We start from the raw sequence: 26082 nt of genomic DNA on the forward strand, positions 1-26082 counted from the left end.
CTGCCAGGACACAGCCTGGATCTTTGCCCCTAAGCTTTAAGACATCCCGTTTCCTTTTAAATTGCCTGCCCATGGGTCCAAAGATAACAACATTCTGTACACAAACACAAACATACATAATACCATAGCACAACACATGGGTATGATAGATTTAAATGTTTCTACTTTTATGTGTAATGTGAAAATCATATCTTTATGACAGTTTCATATATTCAGGAATGTTCCAGGTTCAATACAAGCTCAATCAACAGCATTAGTGCATAATGTTGATTACCACAAAAAACTATTTTCGACACATCCCTCATTTATCTAAAAGAAAGGAAAAATCGCAGTTGCAGTGAGACACTTACAATGAAAGTAAATGGGGCCAGTCCAATATTTTTTGTGGTAATCAACATTATGCTAAAAATGCAGTCGATTGAGCTTAACCAGAATATTCCTTTAAAGAAAATTTAAATTAAAGCAATTTAAAGGGTTAGTTAACATTTTGCTACAATGTACTAACCTTCATGTTGTTCCAAACCTGCATGACATTCTTTCTTCCGTGGAACATAAAAGGAGACATTAGGCAGAATGTTACCCTCAGTCTAAAAGTGAATGGTGACTGAGAATTCATTTTTCTTAGCAATTACTTTTAACCAACTGGTTTTATTTTTTCTATTAAGTTTTGCCAGTGAATGGGATTGAGGCTGTAACATCTCCTTTAAGGCCCCGATATACTTCCGGAGAAGTTCTTCTTCGTTCAGGGGTAAAAAGAAGTTCTAAACAGCTAAGCAACAGTGTACTGTTTGCGAACACTTAGTCACCCGCCACACTGCTGTGGGAAGCATTTAGAAGTACATTGGCACTAGTGGGCACTAGTATTTGAGTAGATTTGATTTCTTTGTAGACTAATTAAACAAACAAAAACAGAAACAAAACAAAAAATCATATGACATAGTCTTGGAAAATGTCTCTACATGAATGATAACTACACGTTGGTGTGTTAATGTTGACCGATTTTTACTGACTGAACAACATAAACAGAATTAGCTGTCGCCTCAAGGTAGGTGGAGCTTTAGGTCACACCTACCGCTGTCATGGACCAATGGAAATAAGAAAGTGTTTAGCAGCCGGTAAGAATTTTTCCTAAAAGTTTGCCCCAGCGAACTGTTATGAAACACAGAAATGAATGCAAAAACACCTTATTTTTGGCCATATTTTGTTCTAAATGACATCACACCCGTTCGTTGTTTGATTTTGTATTAAGTACTGTATTTCAGGGCCTTTAGTGTTCCATAGTACTTTAGTGAAAGTCATACTGGTTTGTAACAACGTGAGGGTGAGTAAGTAATTACAGAATTTTCTTTTTTTCTGGTGAACTAACTCTTGAAAGACCATTTCAAACTTTAAAACGACCACATTTGACCATTTTACTGTCTACTGTTGATGTAAAACTCATTAAAGTGCAACACCATATACATCATGTGGGATGGTCCATAGAGAGGAACCATCTTTGTATTTCTCTGAATTTATGGTTGAAAACTGAGATGTTTTTAAATTCAGCTGGCCACATCAGCCTCTGGCGAGTCTAACAGTGGGAGAGGGGGTCGTGGGAAACTCCATACTGATCCTAGTTGTAGAGATCAGGGATTTAACCCACGGCAAGCTGCTGGGAGCTGCCAATTGCACAAAGAACTACTATTATTGTTTCAGAGACCCCACTGTAAACTGTGGTCAATGAGTAACTAGTGCTTAGTACCAATGAATAGAAACCATAGGTGTATGTATATATGTGCATTCCTCGAGTGCTTCTGTCTATAGGTTGCCACAGAACCAACACCTTCAGGCTATTGTGTCATGGTACAGATAGAGTGCCAGATCAGAGTGATATTGATCAGATTACATCACCAGTCAGAGCTTTTCCTGGCAAGGGTTACAAAAGTAATTTAGATATAGATTTGTACACACATTCATACACTTTCAGATTCACAAACAGACCCTTTTGAAAACATTTAAAATGTACTGTTTGAACTTCATTACATACTGTAGATAATGAAATATCAAAGGAAGAAAGAAAGACACAGACAGTTAGGATTCTTCTGAAAAACATCTTGTTGCAGCTGGTTTAGTTCAATATCTTAACGACCGTGAGAGCCGAACATGTCTGAGCAAGGAGAAGGGTGGAGTGGAGAATTAGTTGAAGGCAGTGCCTGTCCCACACTGGTTTTCAACTAAACCAAACTTCCCCCCAGAACAAAGCAGGCACACCTTCCCTCCTCTGGGTATTGTTGGCATTCACACACAAAATAAGCTCCAGAGAATCATGACGTTTGAATACAACATACAAGGAGTGAAAAGGATTTGGTGATGGCACAATTTCAAAGGAGAAGTTTTTCCAAGGTGAAGAAGGACATAGTTCCCTATGGCTGTTTCTAAAAGCTAAGGCAGCCTCCTTGCTGCCTCACTGCCCAGTCAGTCAATGACTTCACAGACAGAATTTCATGTATGAAGGTACCTAAAATGGAAAATGGTTTCAGATCGTCTTCCAAAGGGACAACTCATAGTAATTTGATGGCAGATGGACGATGGCAAAATTGTGAAATATTTTCCCCATAGAGGCCAACCAATCAACAAACAGAATTTCAAATCGATACAACACAGGCATCAAAGTTTAGTAAGCCTCCTATTAAACATTTATTTAAAAAAAAGTAAACATCTGTTAACACATTGGTAGCTCATTTATTTATGCACTAAACATGAAATATGTCAGTAACCTGTAATACACGTCCCCCGACTGGTTCCAAACCCTGATGTTTTCTTTCTTCTTTAGTACACAAAAGTTATTGTACTATTAAAATCACGGTTAGGTTTAGGTTTGGGTTTGAGTTAGGGGTTAAACTTAGGTTTATCTTTCTTCTGTGGTACACAACAGTGATTTTCCTATTGATCTTTTTCATGATGTCACTTTTTTCTAGCAGTGGCCATATTTGTGACCATCAGAGGGAGGAAGCAATGGCGATGAATGGAAAAATACCTGTGAACGATATCAAAAAAATGCTTTTGATTCATGCCGTCTCAGGAAAAGTGTATACAGGCCTGAAGTCTGCACAAGTATTGCCAAATTTGACTTTCGCAGAAATTTATATGTATTTTATCCACGATTCATCTTTGTATGCCATTGAGTCTGATGTGTGACAGGTGACTACACACGCCAACTGGTACATCGTGACTTTCAGTTGGACTAAAGCATTTACATGACATTTTATGAATAAAAATTAGTGTTTGAGTACAACTGAAATCAAACTGAAAAGTGCTTGTAAATGTCTTGATTGTGAAAACCTTTATCTAGCCCTAATAATGTCAGAATTACTTTTTTGAAAACATTTGTTCCTAACCTTTACATAACGTTGTAGGATGTTGCTTAAACATTGGATTTCGGATGTGCCTTGTTGCCTTCCTAACTCCGTATACTGCCGGCAAAGGCAGCATTTTTCAGCCATTGGACACAGCCACATGCACAGTACATGTGCAGTTCAACCACCCCATTGGCTCAATATCACCCACTGCTGACTGGTTAGCTGCCACCCTTGAATGATCTGCACACAGCTGTGATGAGTGTGCTTAGACAAACACAAAGAATAACGAGTCAAGGTGTGAGATGTTCCACCTGTACTGGGTTCTCGTGTCTAGCACATTGTCAGCCAGATCTCAAGTCTATTATTCAGTTTCTCTCTCTCTCTCTTTTACACACACACACACACACACACACACACACACACACATCCTCAAAATGCACATATGTAATCGGCATCTTAACTTCATGCACATGTGGATATGTAGTTATTCTTGATCTAGAAACAACAATGACTTGCCAGACAAAATAATCTTGCAAATATAAAGAATGCTAATGCAACTTATTCAAAGGAAAGTTCTTTGTTCAATACCAGTTAAAGGTGAGGTATAACATTTTTGCACCACTAGTGTCACCAAACAGAATTGCAAAAATAATAAATGTTTACAAACAGGTCCCCCCATCTTTAATTGGCTAGACAAACAAATAGTCCGGCCCCCAAACTCACACCATTGATGGGCCAATGTTGATCCGCCAAGGTTTTTTTTTACAATGACATCAGTAACTGAGAATTTTCTGTTTTTGTATAATGCTGTATCTACGCTAGTGCCCAACCAATATATCGGTTGGCCGATATTATCGGCCGATATTAGCCTTTCACCGATATATTGGTATCAGCGTATATGTTTACCGATATGCGCAGACATGAAAACATTTTTCAGAACATATAATGCAGAAAATAATGCTTTAGAATTGGTGTCATTACATAGTTTGTCCAGCAGAGCACGCTCCTACCCCACTGTTTACAGAGCTGAGCTGACAATGGCTCTGCAGACAGGGCGGAGTTAAGCGGTGCGGAGTTGAGTGGTGTCTTCTCGGTAAGTTGCTAACTAGTTTGTGAAATACATACTGGAAAGTTAATAAAAAATGACCCCATAATTTTCCCTTTTCAATATAACTAATATAACATTAACCCTGTCCCTGACAATCATGTCACTCATGTCTGTTTGCTGTTAGCCAGCTATAGTTTGTCAGTGCAGTAAGTAATGTAGCAGATTGAAAGGTAAGCATCAGAGCATCTTTTTACAGCTCAGTAGACAACAGCGTGGTGGTGCAACTAGGTGTTACCTAGTTGGTGAGACGCAATGCTGGTCCATCTTTTACTCTCCTTGACTACGAGCTTATAGCTAACTAGCTAATCACATAGCTACATTCATTATTGTCAGCTGAGTGGAAGCTAATGTGCAAACATGTATTCACCAAACTATTTTGTTCAGGATTCACAGTTTGGTACCTCCTTCAACCGAACAATTCCAGTCGTAGAATTTATAAAATGAAATATTTAAAAGTCTGGTTTTCCACCGTTGAAAGTTTCCCCTGAACTTGTATAGCAGAATACGGTGTAACACCGCTGCCGCTGTTTATCTCTTGTCTCGGCAGGTGTAAATGCTTCTTGTTTACAACCTGACACTAATAGACTGACAGTATTAAAATAGTCAGCATTTGACTGATACTAAAGAGTACTACTGATGTTTATTTAGCTATTTATTTTATTTTAATTTATTCTTTATTTCAATGGTCAGCATTTGACTGATACTAAACAGTATTTATGTTTATTTAGCTATTTATTTTATTTTTATTTATTCTTTATTTCAATGGTCAGCATTTGACTGATACTAAACAGTACTGATGTTTATTTAGCTATTTATTTTATTTTTTATTTATTGTTTATTTTAACGGTCAGCGTTTGACATACTAAACAGTACTGATGTTTATTTAGCTATTTATTTTATTTTATTTATTCTTTATTTTAATGGTCAGCAATTGACTTATACTGAACATACGGTACTGATGTTTATTAAGCTATTTATTTTATTTTTATTTATTCTTTATTTTCTCAGTGTTCTTTTCTAGAATTTGTTGACAATGTATAATAATAATGTCAGATATTCTTTGATAAAAATATTTGTTTAAGAAAGCAGCCTTCTGAGTACCTTTGCATAGTCATATCGGTGCAAAATCGGTGAACAATCCACATAGAAAAAGTCTGTTTTCATTCCAGCACAAAAATTAACTATATCGGCCACCGGTGAATTTTCCTTCTCTAAAATCGGTATCGGTCTCAAAAATCCCTTATCGGTTGGGCTCTAATCTACGCCACTATGTATCAGTGAATATAAACACAAATTTTACTGAGCGCAACTGTAAGCTTTATTTAAGCTCAAATTAAGTTAGGAGAAAGTATTTTAACATTGCAAAAATTACACATTTAGCTTTAAATATGGCGTCTACTCAGACAAAAGTCTACTAGATTCCATATTTCCATCACATGACTTACGACAGATAACAAACCTCATTCTGTTTTCGCAGACAGGTAAGCTGAAGCCTCCTTTCAGACAGTATGAAATAAGAATTCACAACTGTTGAATGGAAAGAAAGGAAACTGCTATAAGAAGACGAGTCTCTGTCAACCACAATAGATGAGTCCGCTTTCAATTTCCTTATCTTCACAGACCTCAAACTCTGATTACAAATGTGGGAGACTGAAAGAGGGGGAAGGGGAAATACAAAAACTGCCATAGAATCATTTTAAGATGAGAGGGGATGAACAAGGGAAAAAAGGAGACAGGAAAGATGGAACGAGTGGAGAGAACTACCTTCTCTCTCACTGCTCTTTGCACTCCTGATTGACATGGATTATTCATTTGAGTTGCAGCTCTCTGGTGGTGTTTGCAGAATAATTTTTTTTTTTCAGTTCAACTGCACCAGGGCCAGGGAAAACAATGTATAGATACAGAAATAACCACGTATGTCAGAGCCGTGACGTAGTGGTCTAGACATTCAGTGGCACCTATAGTATTTGGATGTTTTTGGGCAATTAAATCACACAAAATTTGTTTTATGAATTCTATTGCACTAGGTAATAAAATATCAAACCATGGGGCATCTGCAAACAAATGATTCTTTCCATTACTTTTAACCAACTGGTGTCAATGGGATTTTTAGTGGATGTATGAATTCAATTCCTCTCAAGTTCACTTTGCTAGAGTACCAACAGGTGTAGCTCATGATACACTGATGAGCCAAATCATAATGACCACTCACAGGTGAAGTGAATAACGATGATCATCTCCTAACAAGGTCACATGTGTTGAATGTAGGAGAAATGGGCAGAAGTATACACCTGAGCGACTTTGACAAGGGTCAAATTGTTATGGCCAGACGACTTGGTCAGAGCATCTCTAAAACGGCAAGGCTTGTGGGGTGCTCCCAGTCAGTAGTGGTGAGTACCTACCGACAGTGGTCCGAGGAGGGGCAAAACACAAACTGGCGACAGATTGTTGTGCGCCCAAGGCTCATCAATGCACGAGGGCAACGAAGATTATCCCGTCTGGTCTGAACCGACAGAAGGTCTACTGTGGCACAAGGCGAAGAAAATGTTTATGATGTTACAGGAGGAATGTGTCACAACACACAGTGCATCGCACCCTGCTGCGTATGGGACTGCGTAGCCGCAGACCGGTCAGAGTGCCCATGATGACCCCTGTCCACCATCGAAAGCGCCTACAATGTGCATGCGAGCGTCAGAACGGAACCTTGGAGCAGTGGAAGTAGTTAACCTGATCCAGTGAGTCCCCTTTTCTTTTACATCACGTGGACGGCCGCGTACGTGTGCGTAATGTTTGTATATACTTATAGTTTTTGTCCCGTCCGGTATGTTAACCCAGCTTGTGAGGAGCTAAGGACAAATTTCCACATGAGCGGACAATAAAGATTCATCTTTACAAATCATATAATAGACCATAATTTTCCAAACAAAGCCTTCTACAGTATAAAGATAGAAATGCACTAAAATAGCACCAATTCAAGTAACATTAAACGTTAACAAGTAAACTTTAATTAATCGCATGCATTAATGCGTTAATTCTGACAGCTCTAATGAAAAACTAATCATGGGTGTGGTTTGGACGTGAAGTTTTTTATTTACAATAGTTTATTTACATGCTGAGGAGTAGTTACCTAGGTTACCATAGTTAAAAATGGGAAACTTTGAAGCCCAGGAACAGTACAGACATCACCCTCAACTAACTTTATAATGATGCCACGTATAGTATAAACCGGCTTTGTTCACCTAGGGTGCTTTTGTTCATCCAGCAGAAAAAAGTTTGGCTTCTTCCATAGTATAAATCAGACTTTACTGTAACCGCAATTTTTGTTGTTTTGTAAATAAAAGAGGGATGAGTAGAAATGAATTTTTGTGGTAATCAACATTATGCCACAAATGTTGTCGAATCAGCTTAATTTGTATTTTACTCAAAAATGTTTCATGAAGTGTCTAAATACTTTTTGGGGCCCCTGTGTATGGGCCATGGTGCTAGGGGTTGTTGGATTTGTGTCCATATCTAGTTCCATATCTGATTCTAATTCTTTTCCCTCTCTCACCTATATTCATCTTTCTGGCTAGTCACACACCTGCTGCCATTATCAGCTCTTTTATCTCTAAGCAAATCTACAGTGAGAAATACAGAACATATGTAGGGTTCTCCCTTTCTCACTCAAACACAAACAGTTTTGTCTCTGGTCTCAACCTTGCCACATCTAATAGAGCTGTACACAGCAAGAGCAGACTGCAAGGTCGAGGTAAGTCATAAATAGACGAGAGAACAAAAAACTGAGTTAGACCTAGGTCTAAGTCTATTCTTTTTACACTTTTCATACCAAAATGGACATATGGTTGCTCAACTGCCTCATAATCTGCATCCATACACAAATACAAGCCAACAAACAAGATGAGTTAATTCACGGCTAAAACAAAGACCGCCGGAGACCATTAAGATCAAAGTGTAAACAGTCTCTCAATTAAACTGCCTGTGGACTGTCCAAACATGTCAGTGTCCCAATTACAATTACACAGACCACACACACAGGTAGAGCACGGCATCATTCATGCGATAAACCCTGTCTCCCTGTTCTGCTCACAGCAAGGTTGGCACAGTCAGCCTGCAGCTACAGAGGCCACCTGGATAAACAACTGAATAAATTATCTTAAGAACACCTGTGACTGGTGGGAGATTGAATCACAGAATGAATTCTAAAAACAGAAACAACTTATTAAGGAGAGTTTATCATTGCAGAGAACATAAAACATGACAGGAACATGCAAGAGCAATGTCATTTGGCTTGTCTTCCTCTCTATTTATGGGTATGACACTATTATATTACATAATATACATAATATAAGTATTTTTGGTGGGGAGATAAATCGTTGTTTCAAAGTATTGCAATATTTTACAGCACAATACTAGGACTATTTTAAGGCATTCGTATCTGGGGCTCGTCTTTTTTCATGATAATGAACAGCATAATGTCCCTGGATATGCCTTATAAGCTGATAAATATGATTTCCATATGTGCAAACATTAGTTCCCCTTTAGTGACGCATGTAAATCAGCTTCAAAATCCAAACAGGAAATTGTTTAAAAAATAAACATGTTGCTACTAGAAAATAGGAAAAACTATTCATCATCACAAAATTACTTTTCATAATTCAAACTGTTATGATATAATGGTCACACTTTGTATTGCAGAGTTCATGTTACAGTGAAACAACATTAGTAATTACTGTGTAATACTGATGTACTTACATATATGTACATTTTAATATGATTTTCAAATGTAAATACAATTTGTTTGTAGTAGTACCTTTGTTTATGAATTATACTGTATATTTACAAGTACTGTGCAACAGTCACTGTAATGTAAAGTTTTAGCAACATAATATTACTAATACCTGTGTATCAGTATTATTTGCAAAGAGATAAGTTCAAATTTTTGAAATGACATGAATATTTTGACTTTTTTTTTAAGTGTCTTGCTGTTGAACAGAAGATGAGGATGCAACAATATGATTCACGTAGACCAGTCATTATAGATACTGTAAACATAAACTCTAGATGCCCTGTTTCACTGTACAGTGTGTACTTTCTACTTACAGATTGGTTCCTCATGAATTACACAAGCCGATAGGCACCTTCTAACCAGACATGCTGATAAAGGAACATTACTAAATTATTACATCTGACAGTAAGCTGAAAATGTATTGTAAGACTATTGAGGGCAGGAAACCACTGGCTTCATCGGTCTTCCTCTTCAGGGAGATGTATTATTAATGGGATAAATGTATGGAAATGAACAAATGTATGGAAAGAATTTGTGTTTAAGGGATAGTTCACCCAAAAACGATAATTTACTCACCTTAATGTTATTCCTAACACATATGGTGAGTAAATGACAGAATTCTAATTTTTGCGTGAACTATCCCTTTAAGAAGAATGTGTGTGTGTTTAGATATAGAAACAGAAAAATTGACTGGAGAGGATGAAAAATTGAATTTAGAGAGAGAAGAGAAAAAGAGGTGGCTTCTAGAGAAGGAGGTCACACAGAAAAAAGAAAGAGCAGGCGAAGAGCGAGACAAAGGGAGGTGCGGAGCTGACCCAGGCCACACTCATTAGGCTGGGCGCCCAGACTGAGTGTCCAAGTGCTGTGATTCCCTCCAATTTACATCAAACCCCCTGGGACACAAGTCCAGTGAGCAAAACGACTCAAACACTTAAGTGATGCAGAAGAAAGGAGGTCTCTCCATTAGGGGTTGAGAATAAAATAATTTTGAGAGCACTCATGCCAATATGGATTTGTGAGATTTGACCAAACAACATCAAGCATGAAATATGCAAATCTATTCAGAGGGAATATGAAGGGTAGGGACTGGTTGACTTTAATTGAGGTCCTCAGTGTGACATCTGTTAATCTGCGAGAAATGTTGTATACATACAGTCAGGGGTGTAGATTCCAGGGGGGATCTAATTTTTTTCATGGAAATTACTTGACCATGGCAACATTTTTGCAAAACAAAATTACATGCTTCACTACATGTTTCTCTGCAGTTTCCCAGTGAAATGTCCAGCGAGGGGCTCCAAAAGCGAGTGAAATGGTGCCATAATCAGTCAAGGCTTTTAAAGTGAATATTAGATAGCGGTTTTAATGCATAATATGTACTTCCCTAACCTAAAAATTTAACTTGAACCTAACCAATTGTGTCTTAAAGCTAAATGAGAGATTAACAAAACAGACATCCTTACCCTTAACCAACGCCCAAACCTAGCCGCTAGTGTCCTAAAAGCAAATGCGACATGAAAAGCAAATTATCTGAAGCAACCACGTCATCTCGCTTCTATGACACTTTCAGTTCACATGTTAGCTTGCGTGCTTGGCTGGGCTTGACACTCTGTCTTCTGAGTCTAAAGTCCAACACTCTTTCAGGTGAGCTACCACACAAGTTAATCACATTGGAATAAGTGTATAAATGTAGGTGGGCCTGTAATACAAGCGTTAAAATGCATCGTTATTTAAATAATGCATTAGAGTAAAAGTGTTTTGATTTCATAACATAGCAGTGTGAGTAACTGAGCGAAAAATAAGTGTTTATAAAGTAATAATCAGCAGATGTACTCGTGATTTGTGTAAAAGTAAATAAGCTGTTGTAGCGCCTCTAGTGTTAATTTCAGCAGGAAACTGTGGCAGAATGTAGAATGCGGCACGTAAAACTCAGTTTGCAAAAATTTATTTACATTAATGCTTATTCTATGAGACAGTTTCTTGCGCAGGAGAGCTGCGTTTTTAAGACGCAGTGCCAACTTAAATGAACTTCAACATTTAAAAACACTCCTCGGACACCTGCGTTCTTTTCCATTCGCTGCACTGCTGCTGCATTTAGTGCTGCTTTTTTAGTGCAAAAACAGGTTCGGTGTGAGAGGACCTTTATGATGCTGTTTAGAATAATGAGTTGTGATTTTGTAGTGACACACAACAGTCATGTTGTCAACACTGTGGAGAGTACTTTAAATACATGACTGCTCACAGGGAAAAGCACAGAGGAAATGCTTTAACCCTTAAGGCAAAATGCAAACTCTCCATATAGAAACTCCATATAGAATGAACACTGTGGTCTCGGCATTCCAGTGGACAGTGGATCTCATTACCCCATCACAAACACATATTCATACATGAAGAACAAAATGATAGCTGATAAGTCACCAGACCAATGGTGAATAGAGCTAAGGTAACTAAATAAATACATAAATAAATGTGTGAATATGTAATTTCAGTATGTGAACAGCCTTTGGCTTATGTAGGCTGAATCAACACAGTGAATTTAAATATCTTCTGAATAGTATTCATAACCAGCTGCCGAAGCGCAGAAGCTATTCGCTTCAAATATTTCGATTTCCGGCTGGTCAAAGAGAGGCTGAAAACTGAAAAGCCTTGTGTGAGAGGAATGTAATAGAAGCGATAAGGGCCTAAGCTTAGAATTTATGGTAATAATAAATTATATCTGTGACTGGCAATACAATATAAATGCCGTTTCACTCTGTCCCTGCACCATTCAGAGAGAGGATAATATAAAAACTAAATGGAGAACAGTTGGTTTCATCCACTGTCAACAGTTCAGTTTGAGAGGGGGTTGGATGGAGGATACTGAATCTATATCAGAATGAGGATTAACGAGTGAAGCATTTAGTAAATCAAGATAATCAGTCAATTTGGCTGGGTAATCCCTAGTCACAGAAAGCACCTGGAGTTGTGATTGAGATATGGACTTTGTATCACAGTGCCATAATAGTGTTGTATTGTGTACACACACACACACACACACACACAAAAACACTAAATGGAGAATTACCTTTGGTTTCCATTGTTCTTAAAATAAGTTAATTATAATTACTAAAGATATACTCTTTAGCGGTTAGAAACATATATTATGCAAGTATGCGTACGCAGATGCAAGTGCTTGGCCAACGCATTGCCAACGTGCAGTCTGGTTGAACATACTATGCATTCTTGCGTTGTTGTGGCGATAATAAACCCCAGTACTCAAGGGGGTGATAAAGTTACATTTAAAAGCCTGTGCAATTAAACTGGATGTGTTATTATTAGGGCTGACGATTCAACACGTTAATTCAGTGCGATTAATTATATAAGAATAATGCGTTGAAAAAATTAACGCTATTAATCACATCCTCAGATGGTAATAAGGAATTTTACCACCAATCACAGCAATTCAACCTTGAAGTACCACCTTCATGTTTTTATGAGTTTTTGTCAGCAGGAGGCAGTAAGCGAAACTCCAGCTGTACAGGCAATGCACTTCTGTACAGGCAACAAACCCCACTTTCTGACAGCAAACATCACAAGATGAGGACACGTTCTTGCATTCAAACACAGCTGGATAGAGTGCAACTCTGAATGCAGGGGTCTCGAGACATAGTTTTCTAAGTTTCAAACTACGTTTGAATTGACAGCATCTTAAAAATGCTGTTTATGACACTATGCAACCAAAGTAAGACTCTTCAAAAGTGTCCGTCTGACGCATGTGTACATAGACCCATCCTTAGAAAGCCCTTATAATAAGTCTAACTCTGACAAACTCATTTGCTAAATGTATTTCTGTGGACTGTAGGCCAAAGATAGGTTTGTGTTCAATGATATGTAATGTGTAATGAATGTTTTACTCATCTGCCACAATAATGTAATGCATTTTAATTATCTGAATTATTATATTTACAGTGGCAGAGGAAAAAGTATGTGTGGAATTAGCTGGTTTTCTGCATTAATTGGTCATAAAATGTGATCTAATCTTCATCGAATCACAAGTATAGACAAACACAATGTGCTTAAGTTAACAAACAGTTATAATCTTTCATGTCTTTATTGAACACATCCAATTAAACATTCACAGTGCTGTGGAAAAAGTAAGTGAACCCTTGGATTTAATAATTGGTCGATCCTCCTTTGGCAGCAATAACCTCAACCAAGTGTTTCCGGTAGATGTGGATTAGACCTGCACAATGTATAGAAGGAATTTTGGACCATTCTTTCAGAAATGCTTCAGCTCAGCCATATTCTTAGGATGTCTGGTGTGAACGGCTCTCTTGAGGTCATTCCACAGCATCTCTATTGGGTTAAGGTCTGGGCTCTCACTGGGCCACTCCAAAGGTGGATTTTCTTTTTTGAAACCATTCTGTAGTGGATTTACTTCGAAGTTTAGGGTAATTGTCCTGCTGCATCATCCAACTTCATGATAATCTCTCCACCGTACTTCACCGTTGGGATGACATTTTCATGTTAGTATGTAGTGCCCTTTTAATGCCATACGTAGTGCTACATGTTCTTCCCAAACAATTCAACCTTAGTTCCATCAGTCCACAAAACATTTTCCCAGTAGCATTGTGGAGTGTCAAAGTGGTCTTTGGCAAACTTCAGGTGTGCAGCAATGTTTTTGTTGGAAAGCAGCGGCTTCCTTCGTGGTGTCCTGCCATGGACTCCATGTCTGTTTAATGTTTTTTGTATAGTAGACTCATGAACAGAGATGTTAACCACTTCCAATGATTCCTTCAAGTCTTTAGCTGTCACTCTAGGGTTCTTTTTTACCTCACTGAGCATTCTGTGGTGTGTCCTTCTTGGCTTGACAGCCACTTTTAGGGAGAGTAGCCACAGTACTAAATCATCTCCATTTATAAATATTTTGTCTAACTGTGGACAGATGAATATTTAAGCTCTTTGAGATAACTTAAAAATTCTTTGTTTAGATAATCAATCAGGCTAAGATGGCTAAGTCTCATGGAAGTTCTAAAATGGCTAACATCGCTTATAGCACCTTTAATTTGATTAATTAATCGGCATAGCAAGTAATTAATTAATAAACAAATGTAATCAATTGACAGCCCTAGTTTTTATTAATGTAAGTTGCTATAAATATATTGTCTTAACTTACTTTCTCAGCAATATTCTCTTCAAAATGTTGCTCCACTGTAGCAGTTGATTGAAAGAAAAAATTCAATAGAAGTGGACAGTTTACACATTACTAATGTATGTTTGATGGATTTGACTGGTGGACAGTTCTGTTTAAACTTTAGTAGTGAACCAATTTTATACAGTATTTGCATGTTATTAGTGGATTTCTGATTTATCTTAAGAATCATCCTTGTGGGGAAAGAGAAGACGTGTAACAGTCTAAGCTTGCAAAGATTGTATATTAATCTAAACATCTTTCTTAGAGTGTTTCATCATTGTTACTGAAAAATGGCACAATAGCTCTGCTCTAGTTTCATCCCCGTACAACACCAAAACACAAATGCAAGTGCTCAGAGATATAGAGCATGCAAATCAAAAGTGATGCACTAGTGCTACAAACGGCCGCCCCTGGCATCTCACACTTCCTTTCTCTCTAATTCTACTGTCCTCTCTCTCTCTCTCTCTCTCTCTCTCTCTCTCTCTCTCTTTCACTACATAATGTGAATCTCTTATTTCCAGGTCAGGCAGAAGGATAAGAACGGTCTCTAATTGCACTCATAGAGTTCTGCTTGTCCCTGTACATCAGTCAATTAGACATGAAATGTGTGTTAAATTCTCATGCACATATTAACATACACACACAGTGCACACCTTTTGGTTGTGCGCCATATAGAATTGAATTTTTGAATTCCTTTTAAATTCCAATTTGAAATGAGTTTAAATTGAGGTTTCAAAATGTATGTTTTGACACCAAACTTTAGTGTGACTATTACATTTCTTAAATTGCAATTCAGTAAATCCCCTTTCTGTTTCAAATCAAATTCCAATTCAACATCCTGTGGGGCGTGGCTAGTTCAATTCAAATTCCAACTAATGAATTTAAAGGGAGCCCATTCTTAAATTCAGAATTTTACTCAACCTTGACACTTTTACACTTAAGCAAGATGCATTATGATTAAATACTGTATGCCAGCATTGTAAATCCAGCTTTAAACATTGCCTGTAATAACAAACAGTCAGACACAGAGATAAACACACCCATAGCCACCCAAAAACACACAAACACCCATAATGCAAGGCAGCTAAAATCCCATAAAAACTTCCAATTGCTTAAGCATAATTTTGATGAGGATAGCAGAAAGGGGGATGGGAATGTGTGGGCAATGAGGGAGAGAAATGTGGGGATTATAACATCAGAAGGTAAAAATTCCTTCCAGTCAGACTGATGTCCTGTCCTAAAGGAAAGAAAAGGTAATAATCCCTTCCTTAAATGGACAGGATGCACTTTTACCACCCAAAGAGTACTCCAGTGCTACTCTCTCTCTCTCTCTCTCTCTCTCTCTCTCACACACACACACACACACACACACACACACACACTGACTGAGTAAGCAAATTTATACACTTTGACTTGTTGGTTTGTCATAAAGACACTTAAAGGTGCCGATCTTTGACCAGCATTCATTAAATAAATCTAGAATGACAGTTTTTGATAAACCAACCACAGCATTATTCTCACATCTGAATTTACCAATACACATGGTTGTTTTAATATCATGTTGGGGACTTTTCTATTGACTTCTAATGTTGTTATAATGAGCTAATTATATTTTCTATCCACTAATCCTACACCTACCCCTAAATATAACCCTGAAGAACAAGGGCCAACCCCTTTTATACAGTACATCTGCGTCGAAGCTATGCCGTTGGCTATGCGTAGCTATGGCAGTTCCGGCATAACCAATGCTGTAGCCTGACATGCACCTCTTAAAAAATTTAACAATGTGTCGCATCGACGCAGACCACAACAGCTGTGAATGGTCCGCTTTGTAACCAGAAACCGTCCCCCAGGATAACAAAAAGGATATTTGAGTTAGCGTCACATTTTATCCAAGATTATTTTAAGATCTATGCATCATATCACATTGTATTTGGACTCATTTGGAGAATTGTTTTAATCAAAAACATCTGCTGTTATATTCTGTTATGTTTCATAAAGCAAAAATCAGACAAAAAGAAATCTGTTTACAACTTTTGAACTTTCAAAACTTTTGAACTTTCTCAGGGCTTTTACTTGATATATTTGCAATGTGAGTGACGCAATATTTGTTGAAATGTAAGCGTAAGCGTAGTTCTAGCAGGAAGACCTCGGGATGCATTTATCAGGCATCTCATCCAATCACAATACAGCTTCCACTTTAAAAGCCAGCCAGCGGTCTCTCATTGTCCGCATACTTTCGTGTTTTAACCCCCATCCCACTCCATCTCCACCAGTTTAGGTCTCGTCCTGGGCAGGGTAAGCTCCACTCCCCTGCCGTCATCGCCTCCGGCAGGATCTGACGGTTCAAGCAGCATCTAGTGCTGAACTGTAGGATGGGGCTTACGCCAAATTATATAAGTATCTTTTCGTTTCTATCAATTCCAATAATCTCAAGTCTTTCTGACAGAACTGCTGCAATACGTAATGAGCCAGGTAATGTCATTTTGCTAAAATGTTGCCACAGTCACGTAATTTTCATGAGATCAGGCTGCTTTTTATTTTTTAATAATAGGACGATGAAGTGAGACAGAAACGTTGAGGGAGAGAGGGGGGAGAGGTGGAATCGATACATTACTCAGGCCCGATTCAAACCCCTGTCCCCATGAGTCAATGGCTTTTACATCTCACAGGCATTGTGCTCTACTGTGCCATAGTGCTGACCATTTCAAGTTTTACACTCCTTGTGGGGGCATTTTGTTCCTATAAAACCGAACCCACACAGTGAGAGAGAGAGAGAGAGCTATAAAAGTGGTAATTCCTCTGTTCAGACAGCAGACATCGAGGTCAACTGAGGACACTTTCATGATCTGTAAATAGCATTGGAAAATGGTGATACACTTGGTGTGGAATAACCTCTACCCCTAGAGACCTGACCTGAGTATCCTGGAGAATAATTCTGGAGAATAAGTCAATGTGAGAAGGCACACATTACACACATAGACACAAAGAATGTAGAAAACCCACCAACAGACAGTCTGCAAGGGCAAATGAGGATATAACAAGTAACAACCAAAAAAAAAAAAAAAGTCTATCAGCTCAATTATGCAGTTAAAACACAGTTGTATTTCCATGCTTCATTAGGATGCTGAGAGTTATCAGAAACACACACAGACACAAATACACACACACAGCTTTGTCCAATCACCCCTGCTCTCTCTAAAATCCCATCCACTCTCTCTTTTTTGCCTCCAGGTGTTCATTTTTTCTCTGTACACCCCCCATTCCAATTAATGACTTTAATTGCAATCTGCATCTCTTGTCTAATGAGCTTAAAGAAAGAAAGAGGACTGTTTTTAGTACCATGAAGATTTTTTTGCCGTTGTAACAATTAAGTACATTTCCCTCCTAAATTCACATTACTGTAATGCAAAATAAATCAATGATATATTATTTAAATTGTACACATTTATGCAACATCTGTAGTAGCTTTTTTTAGTACTGCCAAAAATAATATAATATAATTTAATATAATAATGCAAAAACAACTCATCTAAACAAAATCTCAAATTCTCATAAATGTAAAGCAAAAAAAAGGAATGACATCGTTATTGATTATATTGTAAAGTTTACACATTTATGCATCATATAATTTTTTTTATAATTTTTTAGTACTGCCAACAATAATATAACATAATATAATGCACAAAAAAAACAAAACAAAAAAATTCTCATTACTGTAACACAAAATAAATTAATGATAAATTATTTAAATTGTAAGATTAACACATTTATGCATCATAGTAGTATTTTTACTACTACCAACAATTATAATATAATATAATATAATATAATAATTGGTGCTGTCAGTCGATTAAAATTTGTAATCGCGATTAATCGCGGATTTTGAAATTGCTGAAATTTGACACTATATATACTTATTATCCTGTCAAAATGCATTTATTTCCTTCATAGGAAAGCAAACAAAACAACATGTAACAATACTGTATAATACTTTATTAACATATTCTAAACAATGCCTTCCACAGTATAAAGATAGATATGCACTAAAAGATCACCAATTCAAGTAACATTAAATGTTTCTGAAAGTCTAAGTGGGAGTTTGACTAATTGAAAGAACTGGTCTCCCCATAGGTTGCATTTTCATCGCAATGGGCACTGCGTCTCATTCACGCTTATCCTCCACAATATTAATTAACCATCAGTCTTTGGCTATCTGCTTTGTTACAGCAATCGTGAAGCCGCGTTCATGATTCGCGTCAGGGCTTCAGTGCCAGCTTCAAGCGCTGCATTGAACTCCGCATGTAAAGCGCTTGCAGACAATAAATGTCTCGTTCTGCGTTTTGTTGATAGTTTAGACTTGCTGTGTTTCTGTGGTAGTTAAAATGTGCCTTACTTAGGCTGAAAAATACTTGATTTCTGTCACAAGTTCCATCTAGGCTTGTTTTGTACAACAAATAACTTTAAGAGCTCCTTTTCCCATCACTTGATCACTGACACTGACTCACTGCACCCCCCTCCCCTAGATTTGGCCCTGTTCTATACTTATAATCAACAACCTAAAATCAATAGTTTTATATGGTTGAAAATGTGGGCGGGCACTGTTGCACTGTATTCCAAACTTACGGGCCCATTCTGAGCGCTATATTGCAAAGGATGCAGCAGACCACTGTTATCTGACACACTTTGGCAGGACTGAACAGTGTCACTCACTACTGTAATCCAGTCACCTGAATCATCTTTTTAAAATGCCAAATATGCGGTTGACTACAACTTGCATCTTGATACTGTATATGCCAATTTACAACGTTCTTCTCCTTGATTTGATCATTACTTGATGAATTACTGTTGATATGATCGATAGAAAATGTACACAGACATCTCTTTTTAATAAAATAAATTTTACTGGCTGATTTCATCTGGCGGTAATCGCGCAAAGTAAATTGACCACCCAGCAAACAGGGGACGTCCCCCAGACGTTGCGAACGTCCACTTAGGTCCGCTTTGTAACGTTCGCTGGCGGACGTTCCGAGGACATCCACATTTGGTCTGCTTTGTAGCGTTCACTGGCGGACATTCCGAACGTTCACTACAAGTCCAATTTTTGTATGCGACCGTCCCTATATCATCCCAGCTAACAAAAAAAGGTCCTCAGAACATTCCCTAAATGGCCTCTGTGAACGTCCCCTAAACGTCCAGAATGGACGTCCTGTGAACGTCCCCTTGAACGGCAAGAGGACCCTACACATGTATGTTCGTGGGACGTTCATAGAGGCCATTTAGGGGACGTTCTGAGGACCTTTTTTTTGTTAGCTGGGCAGGCAATTTTTGTAAATGAAGAGCAATCTAAAATAAGCCTAATTTATATAGAAAGGAGGTTTGAATGAAAATGACTTAATTTAAATAATCAAGATGCAATTTCAGCACTGATTGTACTTGCTCAAACTAGATTGCGTGTGGTTAGTGAATAACATGCAGGTTTTAGCATTGAAATACCACATGGAAAAGTGGTGCAGCTCTTTAGTAGTAAAACTTTACACACACTATGATAGAATTTGTAGAATATGTTATTTACAAACCAGGTAACCTTCTTCATATGAATTCGTTTCTAGATAAGAAGTACTGTAAATGTGAAAGAATGACTGGCCTCAGTATACCACAAGGGCCTTTCCTGCATGCAAAGCCTGAACATATTTTAGAATGAGCACTTAGAGGACTTTACACCTGAGTATAAGATTTCTCACATACAACATCAGCTTGCTAGGGTATGTGCACATGAGCTAAACAAAACACACATGCAAAGGAAGTGACACCTCAAAAATAACTATCAAAATTAATCAGGCCAAATGCATCCAATTTTACCGATCTTTATTCAAACAGTTCAGTTTCTGGTGTTTATGATTGTTCTCATAAAGGAAAGAAGATAAGACAGAGGTAAGAAAGAGATCATTCAGCTCACCACAACACACCTGTTTCTTTCCTCCCCGCTCTGCCCACCTGTCCGACCACACCTGTAACGGTCATTTGCATTTGTGTTTGAATGAGACATTTAAATAACTGCTATTTTACATTTGCAGTTCTGGGTCAGAATTCTAATCCTCCAACCCCACAGGATACAAATAGTGTAAATGTGAAACAGACCCATGCAGTAAAGCTGGTGTGAGCTTGGTTAAGTACATTCTGGATTTATAATTATCTTGTGTAATGAGTCTGAGCTGCCTTTTTATATTCCACTTCCTGTTTGCACTATGGTGGGAATGTCCCACAAAGTCAAAGTCTTTCAGTTGCACTCATTTGGCATATGGACTTGGAATTGCGGCTGCAGTTTTATGACTAACAGGCAGGACTGTGTTGTTGTTTACCAGAGAAGCAGCATGCTGTGTGGATAATTGGAACTTATCTTAGATGTGAAGTAAATTAGTCTAATTGTCAGTTCTCTACTGTTGTTGGAAACCCTGGAGGGGTGTGTGTTGAGGACTGCAGAGTGTCTTTAACCTATATATTTGTGATGTATTGACTGGCTTGGCTAATGTATTGATTGATTGGCTTAGGTCAGTTTACAAAAGGGATCAGTTCCTGTCTGCATATTTGTCCCATCATTGCGGGTTCAAAGGTCAAGTTTTGTAGTTACCACTGTGAGAACTGGCCCAAAGCAACTTTTCGATAGGATAATAGGTAGCTAGACACAAGCAGATTTCTTTGAGAGTGTGCCAAACTAAACAAGATAAAATGCTGAAGTCAAAGCTTTTATTAATTGGTATTTACCATATACAGTTGCCCCAAACTGCCACACTTAAAATGTAGGAATTTCATTGCATTAAGGGGATAGTTCACCCAAAAATGAAAATTCCCTCATTTACTCATCTTCATGCCATCCCAGATGTGTGTAATTATCTTTCTTCTGCTGAACAGAAACTAAGACTTTAGAAAAACATTTAAGCTGTAGGTCTCCATTCATTTGCATTGTATAGACCTACAGAGCTGAAATATTCTTCTGGAAATCATAGTTTGTGTTCAGCAGAAGAAAGAAAGTCATACTAATCTAGGATGGCATGAGGGTGAGGAAATGATGAAAGAATTTTCAGTTTTCAGAAAGTGATTGAATACTTTTTCTTATTTGAACAGAATATCCATTGTTTTATCATTTTAAACTTAACAAACCTTGTTTTGCAACTGTTTTTGCTTGAAATATGTGCTAGTGTTATCTTTCTTTAAAATACATGGCAAGGTTTGATATTTTATTATATAATACAATGCAATTCATAAATTAAATGTGGCTAATTTAAAAGCTTAAAAAGCTTTAAAACAGATGTTCCCAATTCCACTTGACCTGCTAAGCAAACAGGTCTTACACACACACACACGCTCTCTAACATAAATCACATGTTCATTCAAATAAAATACAATAAAACTTTTTTTTTTTTCATTTTAGGTAGTTTAAGTGTCAATCACTCAACGAAGAGCGGATCATATGTATGAGCCAGATCATCACTGTCTCAGAACGAGCCGTGGAACTCTACAAGGGCAATAAAAGCCCAGAGGTGAAGTCTGGTTAGTGTGTCCTTCACTTCGGTTCTGCCTTAACCTGGCAGCTGCACAGAGAGGACACTTTCTCAGGCAGTAAAAAGTGATGGCAGAGCCAGTGAAAGTGGACCACACAGCGGTCCTCCATCCTCAAACATTGCAAACGCAGATTATTTAGAGGTTCTGGCTAAATAACATGCATACCGGTAGGAGCAAAGGTCTGGTCTGGGGGATTCTGCAGTCATCTGTAAGAGCGCATTCATTGACCCCTGGCTCATACTAGTATGGGGGCCATGTATGGCATCTGACCTCTAGCTTAGACATGCAGCATTGGTTCCAAAATATCCCCAGACTGAAAAAGAGCCAATAGGAAATGAATCAAATAAGGCACAGAAATAATGGACAACACAAAGGTTCTCTTGAATGTAAAACCCAGAATACAGATCTTAGGAATAGTAGAGACAGGCTTGTTGTTTTATTTGTCATATATCAAAGAGATGATGCAACAAATCACAGAACAGGCTTCATTACTTCCACGCTGAAATTTGATGAGACGCAACTGGCTGTCAAACTCCTACTGTATTGAGCTACACATAACATAAGCTACAAAGAACCTATTTCCACTTCCCAGCCACTTTTCTTTTTTTTTTTTTTTTTTGCCTAAATAGATTGTACAACCTACATACTGTAATTTCAGTAGAAAACCCAAATGACAATCTTCATATTATACATTTGTTACACTTGCTATAGTTTACTTCCACGTTGCTTCTTCATCAAATAACAACGTCAAATGTAAATCAGTTCAATCACTGAAACAACAGCACCACCTTAAGTAAGAAATAGCATGTATAATATCTATGTACAGTACATGCATATAGGATACTGATAATTCACTATCATTGTGTATAAAATCAGTGTGATATAGTGCTGATTTGTCTAGTATTAAACAAAGCTTCTATTGGCACAGAGCCAACAAAAGTGCCTCTGGTAAGAAACCTCCAAGTTATTTCATTGAAACCTGTTTAGCATCTCTAGTTTGGTTTGATATGCTGCTTTAAATATTCTGTTCATTTTTCACGCTTTGGGCGTGCTGATAAACATGAAGCACTCAGATGAGTGCTGTGGAATGGTTTTCTGACAGATGTTCCAAAAACATGTTCGTTATTTTGAATAACTTTTCAAAGTAACAAATATGTGGGTCATTTTGCTTTATTTTAATATACATTTTGTTTTATTTTATTATCACTGTACAATATGGTTCTATTCATTATGCATTCCTATATATTTACTGTGCATTTTCACATTGGGAATAAATGTATTCATGCAAAAGCTGAGAAATGTTGCTTTCAGAGACTTTATATGGTGTTAGGATGAAAATAAGGTGCATTTTGAACTGTTCTGAGACCAAAGCAGACAGACAGCACACTGGAGGTTAAGTCATTCACTAAATAGGGAGCAAGGGAGCATCTTAAGTGCATTCACTCCTAAAATCTGACCAATAGTTCATTTTCAGGCTGCAGATGATGTTTGAACCACTCAACATGTTTGACAGACATGGGACAATGATAATCAATACATAAATTCAGAATTTTACAATGCAAAAATTTATTTTAACATGGTTGGCAGTGATTTGATGATGCTGGCCATTACTTTAAATCAGAATTATTTATTCAGCTTTATAGAAAATCAGCCATTATCTCTATAACATCTCAAAAACATATCATCATAATCATAATCAACACTCATGGACACATAATAAACTATTTGATGAAAAAAAAACTGACTTTTTATAGCTTGGTATTTCTTAAAATTTCACAACTTAGTCCTGCTGTCCACATATGTGGACATCAATTTTTTTGTAAAACTATTTGCTCTTCTTTTTTTTTTTTTTACTTATTTATTAGGTGCTACTAGTTACAAATCAAAAAGAGAAATGAAAAATGCACACAGCAGTCATGCTTGGGTCTTAGGAGGATATAGACATGAAATAATCATGAAAATATGATTTATGTAAGCGCAGAAAATTGCAACACTATTAAATATGTCGGGTCTAATGACCCTAAGCTTTTGGTAATCAAGAAATTATATATATATATATATATAGCAATTTTGGCCTTTTTTTGTTTCACTATTCATAAGAGAAAGGTTGAGGAATAGTAAAGATGTGTAGGCATAACTTTAAAAAATGGATGAATAACAGGGAGTGAAATGAGGTCCTGGGTCACTAAAAACCCTAAGAATGCATTTAAGTTTTAACTAAACAAAAGCATCCCATCTGAGTCTACACAAACTGAGAAGTGACAAAGAGATTGGCCAACATCTAAAGTGGAAAAAGGGTCGGTAATTCAGTGAAAACATTGTAAGGCCTACTGTATTCTGTCCTTATGTAATGTCAACATCAAACCAAAACATTACCCTCGGTTTCGCACTTACCTCCCATGGTGCTCCAGGACACATGACCGTGTTGCTAGGAAACAATGGACCAAGTAATCACCTCAGGCAGTGGCGGTTCTGGCTTGCTTGGTGCCCTAGGCGAGATCCGACGTGACGCCCCCCTTAATATCAACAACAACAACATGAGAAACAGATCAATATTTAAGTCCTTTTTATACTTGAAATCTCCACTTTAACATCTGAAAGTCACATATGATGCTTGTTTTGTTTCACTTTCACGTCTGAAAGTGTAAGTGGAGATTTAAAGTAAAACGGGACTTAAATATCATTCTGTTTCTCACCTACATCTATCATATCACTTCTGAAGATATAGATTTAACCACTGGAGTCTTATGGATTACTTTTATGCTGCATTTATGTGCTTTATGGAGCTTCAAAGTTCTGGACAACATTCACTTGCATTTTATGGACCTACAGAGCTGAAATATTCTTCTAAAAATGTTCATTTATTATTCTGCAAAAGAAAGTACAGGTACCCTGTCCTATCGCCCCAGAGATCATTGCCACCTTAGGCAGCTGCCTATATTGCCTATGCCAGGATCCGCTACTGACCTCAGGCGGACATAATGAGTTTTAAAATGATTTAAAATTGAAGGCAGAGATTGAACGTTAACGTAATAACCAGACATCACCACCTTAACTTCAACACATTTTAGAGCACAGACAAATCGTAACAGTGATAAAAGATTCTGCTGTACTGTAATTGAATTTTTGAAATAGTTGAAAATAATGTAGCGCGCCGAACGCTTCTGAGCACGATGAGAAATGTTTACAATAGCATTTTCCACACGGTTCGGCACACTTAAAAACAGTTCCCGGCACAGGTTTGATCAACCGTTCTCAAAAAACAAAAACAAAACAAAAAAGGGTACTCAACTGTGCTGGTGGAACGCCTTTAGTAGCCACTCACGACTGGTCACTTACTCAGTCAGTCAATTTTAATCCTGACGAGCCCGGATCGGAACAATAAATCCGCTAAGTCATATTTGCTCGTAATTTGTTGCAAAAGCATGAGCGCTTTGAGTAACCAGTGGGCGCTATAATCTTTGTAACTTTGGCTAACACTTCACAGTAAGGTTGTATAGCTACGTTAACATTAGTTAATGCAATAGATAACATGAACTAACATTGAACAATAGGCTATCTTTACAGCATTCTACATAGGCTAATACTTTTTTTTTTTTTTTTTTACATTTAAAGTTGTATTTGCTAACATAAATTAAAGGAATATTCCAGGTTCAATACAAGTTAAGCTCAATAAACAGCATTTGTGACAACGTTGATTTCCAAATAAATAAATAAATAAAATAAAATAAAATAAAATAAAATAAAATAAAATAAAATAAAATAAATACAAAAATCGACTTGTCCTTGTTTTATATAAAATTTTTTTTTAAATCGACTTGTCCTTTATTAAAAAAAGAAAGGGGGAAAAAAAAATGAAAAAATCGACTTGTCCTTGTTTAAAAAAAATAAATAAAATAAAATAGACTTGTCCTTGCTTTATTAAAAAAATAAAAAATAAAAAAATAAAAAATCGGCTTGTCCTTGTTTTATAAAAAAAAAAGAAAAGAAAAAGAAAAAGTAATATCCAATATTACAACTTTGTTGCCATGACAACGAATTCCTGTCATCCCGGTATTGGATATAACTTCACACAGTAAAGGTTAGTAAGTGATTTTATCACACTAAAATCACATTA

At 37.2% G+C, this 26082-nt stretch overlaps 1 protein-coding gene across 1 annotated transcript in view; it reads right to left on the reverse strand.

Annotated features, from left to right (window-relative positions):
* Window positions 1-25422, reverse strand: part of LOC127433843 (rho guanine nucleotide exchange factor TIAM1-like) — a 107486-nt gene extending 82064 nt beyond the window's left edge. The window contains exons 1-3 of the mRNA XM_051686107.1: window positions 25258-25422; window positions 24360-24481; window positions 22131-22278 (exon numbers count right to left, since the gene is read on the reverse strand). The gene's annotated coding sequence lies outside the window, so the exon portion shown is untranslated. The remainder of the gene's footprint in view (window positions 1-22130; window positions 22279-24359; window positions 24482-25257) is intronic.
* Between the last annotated feature and the right edge of the window lie 660 nt (window positions 25423-26082).

The sequence above is a fragment of the Myxocyprinus asiaticus genome, chromosome 43 (assembly GCF_019703515.2).
Source record: "Myxocyprinus asiaticus isolate MX2 ecotype Aquarium Trade chromosome 43, UBuf_Myxa_2, whole genome shotgun sequence".
NCBI classification, from domain to species: Eukaryota; Metazoa; Chordata; class Actinopteri; order Cypriniformes; family Catostomidae; genus Myxocyprinus; species Myxocyprinus asiaticus.